A 13,391-nucleotide genomic window follows, 5' to 3' on the forward strand; every position below is an offset into this window, starting at 1 on the left:
CTAGAGAGTACTGAAACCCCAGAAGGCTTTGCTACCGGGACTGTTGAGCCACTCGCTGGGGCTTCTCCCGTTCTGTGGAGTGTACTTTCGCTCCTATTACCTTCCGCTTCAGTAAATCTGGGCTTTCATTGCTTGCTTGCGGGTGCTGTTCAATTCTTTGTTCAACGCACCAAGAACCAGGACAACTCATGATTAGAACCTTCCACTCGGTACCAGGTAGGTTATTATTATATCATTTTACAAATAAAGATGAATAAGGACTTCTGGGCCATCCCCTATGCTTGTGAAGCCCTTTCGTTTCCTCATTTAAATCTGCCGAGGTCCCACCCCTCCCCTGTACCCTCCCCAGGCTTTCCCAGAACCCAGCGGCAATACATCTCTCAGCCCTTTGCTCCCAGCTTTTTGCATCAGCCTCTATTCCAGACTGCTTTGTTTTAAAGGTGCTTGTAAATATGTCTTTGTCAGCCACCCGCTGCAAATGCATGGAGAGCAGAGACCATCTCTCAATCATCTTCATTGCACCACTACAGCTAGTAAATGCCTGGCCTGGAGCCAAATCAAATGGGCGATCCTGCCCCCACGCCCCTCACTGGCTTATGCAGGGAGAGTGAGGACAGGTGGCTTTCTTTAGCTCATCACCTGCAGAGGTTCCTCCAGGAAGGAGAGGGGGTCGTTGTCAGTGTGGCCACAGCCTTTCCTTATCTACCCATTACAGGACCATTGAGAACTTGGTGCAGGATACAGACTTTAAATAAGATAAGAGATATAAAATGTTTTTTTCAATTCGCAATTGCAAAAATATGGAACCAGCCCAAATGCCTATCAATCAGTGAGTGGATAAAGAAACTGTGGTATATACGTACACGATGGAATACTACTCAGCCATAAAAAGGAATGAATCAATGGCACTTGCAGCAACCTGGATGGGACTGGAGACTATTATTCTAAGTAAATTAACTCAGGAATGGAAAACCAAACATCGTATGTTCTCACTTATAAGTGGGAGCTAAGCTATGCGGATGAAAAGGCATAAGAATGATACAATGGACTTTGGGGACTCAAGGGGAGAGGGTGGGAAGGGGTTGAAGGATAAAAGGATACAAATTGGGTTCAGAGTATACTCTGCTTGGGTGATGGGTGCATCATAATTTCACAAATCACCACTGAAGAATTTACTCATGGAAACCGATTACCACCTGTTCCCCAAAAACCTATAAAATTTTTTAAAAATGTGCTCTTAACATTATTCCATGCACTGCAGAGTGTATACTCCTTATTTTATAATGAGTTTATACTTTTATATATAAATATATTCTTATAATACTCGTATTTTGTAATATATTCTTATAAGCATCTACTACTTCTTATTTATTACTCAAAATGGGATATATTTTTGCCATCACTTAGAGATGCCAAGATGTGGATGGAAGAAGGCAAGCAGTGCGAAGGATAAGGCCTGGGTCTGCTCCATTCTACCTGTTCTCTTAGCCTTGTATTGAATGAACATAAATTTTGGTATTTAGCCATGTAACTGCTAAAAATATGTGGCACAAGTCAGTGTTGGCGATACAGTTGCTTTTTAAATTTATCCTATAAGTGTAGTAATCCTAGCACTTTGCAGAATAGCTGGAATAGTGCACACAGGGAAATAAAACACATATTTACATTATTTGGGAGTATCAGAAATAGAATATCAGTGTTTTGGGGTTTTTTTATTGTTGGTTTTGCCTTTTCTGTGGAAAGGATTTCAAATATTCCAAGTTACTAAGTGGTTATAAACAAAAATTTTGTGCTCGGCATGTTATCTAAATAGGAGTATTTTTCTTTTTCTTTTCTTTTCTTTCTTTTTTTTTTTTTTGAGACGGGATCTCATTCTGTCACCCAGGCTGAAGTGCTGTGGCACGATCTCTGCTCACTGCAACCTCCTCCTCCCGGGTTCAAGCAATTCTCCAGCCTTAGCCTCCTGAGTACCTGGGATTACAGGCACCTGCCACCACGCCCAGCTAATTTTTGTATTTTTAGTAGAGACCAGGTTTCACCATGTTGGCCAAGCTGGTCTCAAACTCCTGACCTCAGGTGATCCACCCACCTAGGCCTCCCAAAGTGCTGGGATTACAGGCATGAGCTACTGCCACCGGCCTAAATTTGAGTATTTTAAAAATTTAATATGTTGATATAAAATTGCTTAAAATGTTTAATTTTTGTAGTAAAAATATTCTATGGGGCTTTGAAAGAAGGAAAATTTTAGAAACCATTCTGGATGTGATGGTTAGTAGGTAATCTAAGGAATAGTTAGGCTTTACTAGTGTAAGATTTTTCTGACGATCTTACAGATATCCTTTAAAGTGGCCATGGTTTTGGTGATGACTTTAAGTGAACAACTCAAAGGAAGCTTTAGCCTGTGATAAATGTGGGAGAAGGACAGTGTCTGGGTCCACACACTCACTACAAGACTTGAATCAGAGCCCTGCCTCTCCTACTTGCTCTCTGGACTATTTTGGAGACAGGGTCTCTATTTTTTCCGCTTGGTTAATTTGTGTCTGTACTGTAAGTATATTAAGGCATTATTAGCAGTGAAATGAAATTGAAAAATTCTCTTAGTAGTACGTCGTTTGTGTGAAGAATCGCCAAATAACATGGTCAGAGCTGGTAGCCTAAGCATGAAAAACTTGATCATTTACTGAACTTAGGGTGGGCTAATTATCTTTGCTTTTTGAATGGCTGAGCACTGGAAAGGTCGCCCCAGCCAACAAGGAATTAACTACTGATAAGACTATCCAGAAAAGGGAGAAAAGGTTGTGGAAAGTGAAGTTAAGTTTGGTTTAATGTGTATTGATTTTGAGACACCTCCAGGCTACACAGACACAGTTGTCCACAGAAGACAAACTGAAGTCAGGAGAAAGGTTAGAGATTAGAGATTTAGTTTTCGACAGTGGCAAACTTTCCAGGAGTGAATAACATTTCCTAGGAAGTCTATAATGTGAGAAAGGAAGGAGGTCCAGGAATATAGTTGGTAGTTAAGACAGTGGGATTTAGGATCAAACACATTTGGCCTCAAGTGTTAATTATAATATACTCTAACTCTGTGATCTTGGAACATCTGCCTTTGAAAAAAAAAACAGGCTTGAGGTATAATTTATATACTTTATGATTCAGCCTTTTTAAAACAGTTTGATTCTATGTTTTTTTAGTATATTCACAAAATGACTATCACCACTATCTAATTCCAGAACATTTTTATCACCCCAAAAAGAAACCTTATATTCATTAGCAGTCACTCCCCATTTCCCTCTTCTTCTATCCCCTGGCAACCACGAGTCTACTTTCTGTCTCTATGGTTTGTAATAAACATTATGTATAAATAGCATCATACAAGAAGTCTTTGTGCTTGGCTTCATAGCATAATTATTTCAAGGTTCATCCATGTTGTAGTATGTATCAGTACTTCATTCCTTTTTATAATTGAATAATATTTCATTATATAGATATACTACATTCTATCTATCCACTCATCATTTGATAGACTTTTGAGTTTTTTTCACATTTTGGTTATTATGAATAATGATGCTGTGAAAATACATATACAAATGTTTTGTGAATATATGTTTTTAATTCTCTTGAGTATATCTCTACAAGTGCAGCCGTTGGTTCATATGGTAACTCTACATTTAAGATTTTGAAGAACTGCTAAACTGTTTTCCGGTGTAGCTGCATCATTTTACAAACCCACTAGCAATGTATATGGGTTCTGATTACTTCACATTCTCACCAACAGTTATGATCTGACTTTTTGACTCTGGCCATTCTGGTGGGCATAAAGTCATATCTCATTGTGGCTTTGATTTGTATTAAATATTTTCCTAGAGACTAATAATACGAAGCATCTTTTTGTGTGATTATTGGCCATTTGAATATCTTTTGTTTTTGTTTTTGTTTTTTGAGACAAGGTCTCACTTTGTTGCCCGGGCTGGAGTGCAGGGTGTGACAGTGATTTCTCTTGCCTCAGCCTCCCCAGTAGCTAGGACTACAGGCATGTGCCACCATGCCTGGCTAATTTTTAGTTTTTTTATAGAGATGAGGTCTTGCTGTGTTGCCCAGGTTGACCATTTGAATATCTCTGGAGAAGAGTCTATTCAGTTCCTTTGTCCATTTTTAAATTGAGTTATTAGTTATTTTATTGTTGAATTTTAAGTGTTCTTTATATATTCTATGTGACAGTCTTTTGTTAGATATATGCTTTGCAAATTTTTTTCTCATTCTTTGGGTTGTCTTTTCATTTTTTTGATAAAACTTTCAAAACATGAAAATTTGAAATTTACTCATGTGTTCTTTTGGTGTCATATCTAAAAAACCATTGCCTAATCCGGGGTCATGAAGAATTATTCCTATGTTTCTTCTAAGAGTTTATAATTTTAGTTCTTAGATTTAGGTCTTTGATTGAGTTTGAATCAATTTTTTTTTTTTTTTGAGACAAAGTCTCACTCTGTCACGCAGGCTGGAGTGCAGTGGCGTGATCTCAGCTCACTGCAACCTCTGCCTCCTGGGTTCAAGGGATTCTTATGCCTCAGCCTCCCAAGTAGCTAGGATTACAGGCAGCTGCCATGATGCCTGGCTCATTTTTGTATTTTTTTTAGTAGAGATGGGGTTTCACCATCTTGGCCAGGATGGTCTCGATCTCCCGACCTCAGGTGATCCACCCACCTCAGCCTCCCAAAGTGCTGGGACTACAGGCATGAGTCACTGTGCCTGGCCGAGTTTGGATCAGTTTTTATATTTGGTGTGAGGTAGGGGTCCAAGTTCATTTTAGTTTCTTTCTTTCTTTTTTTTTTTTTTTCTCATGTGGCTATCCAGTTGTCCTGGCACCATTTGTTATTTGTTGTAAAGACTATTCTTTCCCCATTGAATTCCTGTCTTGGCACCCTTGTGAAAAATCAATTGATCATAATATAATGGTTTATTTTGGAACTCTCAATTCAATTTTATCAGTTTATATGCCAATCCTTATGTCAGTACCACAGTGTGTTGATTATTGTGGCTTTGTATTAAATGTTAAAAAAGGAAAGTGTGAGTCATCCAACTTTGCTCTTTCTCCTCCCCCCCCTACCAACTTTGTTCTTCTTTTGCAAGATTTTCTTAACTATTCCTGGTGCCTTGAGTTATCATAAGAATTTTAGAATCAGTTTGTCAGTTTCTGCCAAAAAGGCAGCTAGAATATTGATAAGATTATTTTGAATCTATGGACCAATTTGGGAATATCACTGTATTAATACTAAGTCTTCCAATTCAGGAATGTGGGATGCTTTTCTATTTATTTAGTTTTAAAATTTATTTCAATTATGTTTTGTAGTTTTCAGTTTGCAAGTTTACACTTTTCATTTGTTAAACTTATTCCTAATTATTTTATTCTTTTTAATGCTAGAGTAGAGTTGTTTTCTTAATTTTATTTTTGTATTGTTGATTGCTATAGAAATACATTTGATTTTTGCATATTGATTATGTATCCTGTAAACTTGCTGAACTCCTATTAATTGTGGTAGTTTTTCAGTGGCTTCCTTAGAATTTTTTATATATAAATCATGTTTTCTGTGAATAGAAGTAGTTGTTTTACTTCTTCCTTTCCAATCTGGATTCTCATGCTCTCTCTCTTTCCTCTCTTCTGCCTCCTTCTTTCATTTTTTTCTTTTCTCTTTTTTCCATACTGTGTTGCCTAGAACTTCTAGTACTATATTGAATAAGAGTGGTGAGAGTGTACCTACTTGTATCTTCCTGATCGTAAAAGGAAAGTATTCAGCCATCCACCATTAAGTATGATGTTAACTATGAGATTTATGTAGATGGCTTTATCAGGTTGAGGAAGTTCCTTTTTATTGCTAGTTTACTGAGTGTTATTATCTGAAAAGATACTGGATTTTTTCAAGTGCTTTTCAGCATCCGTTGATATAGTCATGTGATTTTGCTCTCTTATTCCATGAATATAGTGTCTTACATTGATTGTTCTTTATATGATAAATCAACCTGGCATTCCTGGGATGAATGCCACTTGATCATGTTGTATAATTCTTTTAATATGCGGCTTCATTGTTAAGGATATTTGCATCTATGTTCATAAGGAATATTGGTCTACAGTTTTCCTTCCTTGTGATTTCTTTGTCTGGTTTTGGTATCAGGTTAATGTTGGCCTCATAGAATAACTTGGGAAGTGTTCCCTCCTCTTCGGTTTTTTTTTTTTTTTTTTTTGCAAAAGTTTGTGAATGACTGATGTTAATTCTTCTTAAATGTTTGGAATTCACCAGTGAAACCATCTGGGCCTGAACTTTTCTTTGTGGGAAGTTTTTTGATTACTGATTCAATCTCTTTCATTGTTGTAGGTCTATAAAGATTTTCTACTTGCTCTTGAGTCAGTTTTGAAATTTTGTGTCTTTCTAAGAATTTGTCAATTTTGTCTAGGTTATCCAATTTTTTGGCATATAATTGTTCATTGTATTGTCTTATAATCTCTTTTATTTCTGAAAGGTTGGTAGTAATAGTCCACTTTCATCCCTGATTTTAGTAATTTGGGTTTTCTCTCTTTTTATTTTGGTCAGACTAGCTAAAGTTTTGTCAATTTTATTGATCTTTTAAAAGAATAAACTTTTCATTGATTTTGTCTATTATTTTCCTATTCTCAATTTTATTTACATCTGTTATAATCTTTACAATTTCTTTTCCTCTGCTTGCTTTGGGCTTAGTTTACTCTTATTTTTTAAGGTAGAAGGTTAGATTATTGTTTTAAGATCTTTTTTCTTTTTAAATATAGGCATTTGCAGCTATTTCCCTCTGAGCATTGCTTTAGCTGCACCCTATACATTTTGGCTTTGTTGGGTTTTTGTTTTCATTCACCTAAATGTCAAACACATTTAGGAATGTGTTGTTTAATTTCTGTATCTTTGTGAGTTCTTCAAATTTCCTTCTGTTATTTATTTCTAATTCCATTTCGTTGTGGTTGGAGAGCATACTTTGTGTGGGTTTATAAAGTCCTTCTAAGTTTATTGAGGCTTGTTATACAGCCTAATGTGGTGTATCCTGGGGAATGCTCCAGTTGTACTTGTGTGGTAAGTTCAAGGATTTGGGGGCTAATCAAGGAAAGACAGGAGCACAAGATGGCAGTGTTGTACAATAAGCTTTTTTGGTGGTATTTGAACAGGGTTGCAGGAGAGGGGAAGTCTCTCACAGCAGGAGACCTTCCAGAGACAGGGCCACCGTCCAAAAGGGGAATATGGTAAGGGAACTCCTAGAGGAGAGGGGAATTGGAGGTGGGGCTCATGTGTCTAGGTGATGTCACTCAGCAGCAAGGTGGAGAGTTTCGGGATCAGATGGCTTTGAAGGGCAGTAATGGGTGGGGTCTTTTCTAGCCACAGAATTTGTCTTATCTATGACAAGCAGATGTGGGCCTACATTTAGAGCCTATCCTATTTTGCAAAACTGCAGGGCATGCAAAACAGGATAGGCACTAAATGGCAAAAAGTATACTTATTTAGGATATATTTAAGGCAATTAGATGTAAGAATTTAGTGTGGTCCTGGTGGGCTTTCAACTACTGGTCCCAGCCTCTTGTGAAGAAGTAAACAACATGAGGGCCAATATACAGAGACCATCTTTGGCCCATTTATATAACAACTTGAGAAAAGTTGGCTGATAGTATCATTCGAGTCTTCTATTTCCTCATTGATCTTCTGCTCTCATTTGTTCTTTCCATTATTGAAAGTATGGTTTTGAAGTCTCCAACTATTATTGTTGAATTGTCTATTTTCTCTACTTTGTCCTTTATCAGCACATCCATCCTACCTTCTTCTTTGCCCACATAACTCCTTATATCATAAAGGATTCATATTGGTCATCTGTCTGGCTTTGTTGGGCAGAGGGTAACTTTACTGGTTTGGGGATGGTTTTGTTTAATTTTTCTTTTCTAGCCTTGCATCGCTGTGAGCCAATGCACACATTCTAATCCTCTGTAGGACAAGTGTTCAATGGTGTTAGACCAGGAAATGTAATAGAGACCATGCTTTACTTGGAGCCCTGCCCTGCTTTTCACTTTCATCAATGAGTGTTAAAATTGTTAGAAGTTCAAAACACTTAAAAGATTATTATGACCTCCCCACACCATTCCCATATTTTTATTCCATAAACAAACAAAAACACGAAAACCCATTAACTTAGTTTTAAAAATATAAAGAAGTACACAATTATCTGGTTTTCTCTCATGATGACTATTTTGATGATTTTTTTGAGAAAACAAAAAATTACGTGCTTTTTTCTTTTCCTGTTTTTGGAATTCTCACTTTAATGGCACCCTAAACACAAAGCTTTGTCCATTATGGAGGCACTATAAGAAAACCTCCTTTGTCCCATAGGACCTGGATGGCAAGTATCCAGGATATAGCTACCACTCCCTCCTCCCATGCCTATGGCAGACACCATCACAACCATACGTACATCCTCTTCCATGAAATGTCTGTACATGCTTTGCTCATTTTCTAAGTGCTTTGTTTGATTTTTTTACTGTTAAGTTTTGTGGGTTCTTTATATATTCTAGATACAAGTCTTTTATTCCTAATCTGTAACTTGTTTTTTTACCCTCTTAACAGGGCCTTTTACATAGCCAAAGTTTTACCTTTTTATGAGGTTCAATTTATTCATTTTTCCTTTTGTGGATTGTACTTTTGGTATCAAATCTAAGAACTCTTTGCCACGTTCTAGGTCTTGAAAAGATAAATTTGTCTTATTTTTCAAAAACTTATATAGTTTTCTATTTTACACTTAAGTTAATGGTTCATTTGAGTTAACACTTGTATGCAATGTTAGATTTAGATTTTTAATTTTTTTATTTGCCTGTGGGATAGCCAATTGCTCCAGCACCATTTGTTGAAAAGAGGATTTCTACTTCATTGAATTGCATTCACATCTTTGTCAAAAGTTAATTGAGTATATTTGTCTGGATTCATTTCTGGATTCTCTGTTCTATTCCACTGATCTGTGTCTGTCCTCCACACTGTCCTGATTACTGTAGCTATATAGTAAGCCTTAACATGGGAAGAATGATTTCTCCCACTATATTATTTTTCAAAATAATTTTGGCTAGTTTAGAGCATTTTTATTTTAATATATATTTTACAATAAGATTACCCATGTTTACAAAAAGCTTGCTGAGATTTTGATAGGAATTGCTTTAAATCTGTCAGTCAGTTTGGGGAGAATTGATATCTTTACTATATTAAGTCTTCAAATCTATGAATATAGCATATCTCTCCAATTATTTAGGTCGTCCTTGATGTCTTTCATCAGCATTTTGGATTTATCAAAATATAGAACCTGTACATACACTGTTAGATTTATACCTAAGTATTTTATTTTCTTTGGAGCAATTCTAAATGGTTATAGTGTTTTATACTAACAACAAAACAACTTGTTGGTATGTGTAAATGCAGCCACTTTCGTGTGTCAATCTTGTATCCTGTGACCTTACCCAACTCACTTATTAGTTCTCAGAGTGTTTTGTAGATTCCTTGGGATTTTTAAAATGTAGATAATTGTATTTGTAAATAGACAATGTTTTATTTTTTTAACCCAGTTTGTATGTCAGTTGTTTCTTTTCCTTGCCTCATTTGACTGTCTAGAACTTCCAATATGATGTTGAATAAGAATGGAGAGAGTGGACACCCTTGCTTTGTTCTTGATCTTAGAATGAAAGCACTCAGTCATTTACCATTAAGTGTGATATTAACGGTAGGATTGTTGGTAGATGCTCTTTGAGGTTAAGGAAGTTCCCCTATATTCTTAGTTTGCTGACAGATTTTATCATGAATGAATATTGAATTTTATATGCTTTTTTATCACATCAATTAATATGATCATGATTTTTTTCTTTAGCCTGTTGATATAGTAGATTACATGAATTAATTTTTGAATATTGTACCAGGCTTGCATACCTTAAATAAACCAGCATGGTTATAGTATATTATTCTTTTTATGTATTGCTGGATTTGGTTTGCTAACATTTGGTTGAAGATTTTCATGTCTAAGTTAACAGGAGATACTGATTTGTAGTTTTCTTTTTTGTGTGTGCTGTCTTTGTTTGGTTTAAGTGTTAGGGCAATACTAGTCTTAAAAGACGAGTTGGGAGGCATCCCTTCCTCTTCTATTTTCTGGAAGAGATTGTGTAAAATTGGCATTAGTTCTTTTTTAAATGTTTGGTAAAATTCTCCAGTGAAACTTTCTGGGCCTGGAGATTTTGATTTTTAGTGTTATTTTAAATGTGAACTTACTGGTACCTGTAAGAACAAATGGGGCCCAGGAAGACTGTGTTTAGGGGCGTCTGGGGAGGTTTGGGTCTCAGTTACTATTGTCCATCACATGTGTTTGTTACATTAGATCATGAGCTTCTTGAAGGCTAGCCGTGGTGTGTTGGTCATCATTGGAATCCCAGCACCTGGGACAGTGCCTTGCACATACTGAGTACTCAGTGTAAGGTTGCTGAGTAATGGAACTGACTCTCAGCACTTTGATTGTTGCAGACTGGAACGCTGATGCTTCTTAGGGAAGCCAAGGGAGAAGAGGGCAGCACAAAAATGCCTGAGTCTTCTTTTGGGGGTGGAAAAGTCTCTTTGGGAGAAGAGAGAAGTAGATAATATTTGTGATCTCATTCTTCCTCTTGCCTGCTTGAACTGCTACCATTCAGGCCTTGAACAACCCAGTGTACCAAGAAGACGGTGTGTGGAGCACTGGTAGTGGGGAAGAACAGATGCAGACTAGCGCCCCTTCCTGCTGTGTGTGTCTTCAAACACAGAAACAAGCTCTGAGAATTATGCTTCAACATAGAAGATGGAAAGGAGATGAGAATGTATCAAGCTTAGGCATAACTTACTGAGTAATAGTTCTTAATTATTTATAGATGAGAAGACCGAGGCTTGAAGAAACTATTGACTTGCCTAGGTCTCTCTGAATTTCGAAAGCTACGCCAATGAACTTGACACTTTTACTGCAGCTTCTAGTCTGTTAAGTGGTTTATCTTGATATACTTTAGATGATACAGCTGTAGAAAATTTTGTACCAGTTACTGACACCAAGCTCTAGTGCTTTTCTCATTTCATAACATAAAATGACAAATTAATGATTATTACTACTCTGAATTGGAACATCTTGAGACAGATTCTTTGATTTGTCCTTCTAACACTATCTGCATTAACTGATACCTTTATTAATTGAACTTTTTTAGCACTTACCTCTCTGTATCACTCTCTGGACAGTAATGGAGTGCATTTTAAAGTATTTTGTTTTATTATGTTTAGTTACTATTTGTTTCTGAGCAATAATGTATTTAATCATTTTGCAAGTTGAGAATTTTTTAATGTTATTTACTCTAAAATCTGTGGGTCTTATGCTAGATTTATTTGTAGCATCTAGGGCAATAGCTTCAGCATAATATTGCACAATATCATTGTTGATTGGTCAATATGTAAAACTGATGATACTTAATTTCTAAGGCTCTGTCTTAATAGAAGATATTCTGGTTCAACTTATTAAAAATTCTCTTCTTATAAGTACCTTTACCCAGATCCTAATCTCAACTTAAACCCAACATTCTATTTTCAACTCAAGTGAACCACTCTCTCTTCTAAGTCATCCCTGGTGCATGTACACATCTCCCTCTTAACATAGAGCATTGGAGTTGTTTGCACACCTCTCTTCCTTATTGGATTATGAGTTCCTTTTGGGAATGATTCATTGCTGTATTACCAGTGCCTAACACAATCCCTGTGGAATACAAGCTGAAGGATGGCAGAATCATTGTGTACCCACCATCTAGACCAGTGTCTGGCATGTGGTAAGCACTCAATGCATATTTATTGAATGAATAAGCCAGTGTCAATAGTTTGTGCTCAATAAATAGTTGCTGAGTTAATAAATTAATTTGTATTTGTGCAATGTGTTTCATAGGCAAAAATCAAACTGTTCAATAATCCAGATTCAGTGACTACATGAGGGATACATATGCCAGGATTTGCTTTTCAAGGTAACCCCATCCATTAAGAGCATTGAAAACTTGATAGTAAATAAGAGTTGAAAGATAAAAAGGCCAGCCAAATTATCATCTAATGAGAGAATAGGGAATCAGGAATTGCTATAGTTTGAATGTATCCCCTAAAATTCATGTGTTGGGAAGTTAATCTCTGGTGCAATAGTGTTGAGAGGTGAGACCTTTAAGAGGTGATTAAGTCATGACGATTCTGCCCTGTGAATAAATGAATGCCATTATTGCAGGTGTGGGTTTATTGTGGGAGTGGGTTCCTGATAAAAAGAATAAGTTTAGTCCCTTTCCATTCTGTGTCTTGCACACTCTCTTACTCTTTCTCCTTTCACTACGGGATGACACAGCATGAAGGCCTTTATCAGATGCCAGCACCATGCTCTTGAACTTCCTAACCTCCAGAACCATGAGGCACATAAATTTCTATTGTTTGTAAATTACCCAGTCTGTGGTATTTTGCTACAGCAGCAGAAAACAAACTAAGACAGAAATAAAGGGTGTTTTTAGACAAAACTGATCTTTTTTAATCCTGTGAATTTCAATATACTGGTTTGTGCATGTAGACACTGCCTTCATCCTTTGTTCACTTAGAAAATGCTGCCCTAAAACCTTTTATAAATATCTCTTGTAGAACAACTCATTTCTCAAGCTATTTATTAAAGGGAAGAGGAATTAAATGCATAGCAGATATGTAGTTTTAAAAAACTTTTTTTGAGAGACAGGGTCTTGCTATGTTGCCCAGGCTGGTCTCAAACTCCTGGCCTCAAATGATCCTCTCACATCAGCCTCCCATGTAGTTGGGATTACAGATATGAGCCACTATACCTGGCTATTTAGGCTAATCCCCACTTTGGGCATTTTAAGTTTATTAATGGGTCATGAGTCATCTTAGGAAACTCAGAAATCCAATATCCTTGATTACTTGCTTTCTTCTTCCAATAGTGGATGGACATTCACGTTTTCATCTGCCCACAAAAGAAATCTGATAGTTGAAAAAGTAAGAATATAATCATGATTATTGATATAATATAATCATGATCAAACAAAAACCTACCTGCTCTGCCCCAATGAGCATGTCTCATTGGCTTGTGCCCTCGTCAAAGACAGGAACAAGAGGCATGAGGTAGAAGAGTTGGAAAGCGTATGGAGAGACATATAGTCATGCACCACTAAGAACATTTTGGTCAGTGATAGACTGTGTATACAGTAGTGGTCCCACAGAATTATAATGGCGCTGCCCTATACAGGTGTACCATATTTTATCTTTTATACCATATTTTTCCATACCTTTTCTATATTTAGATATGTTTAGAAACACAAGTACTTA

Source organism: Pan paniscus, chromosome 3, assembly GCF_029289425.2.
Source record: "Pan paniscus chromosome 3, NHGRI_mPanPan1-v2.0_pri, whole genome shotgun sequence".
NCBI lineage: Eukaryota > Metazoa > Chordata > Mammalia > Primates > Hominidae > Pan > Pan paniscus.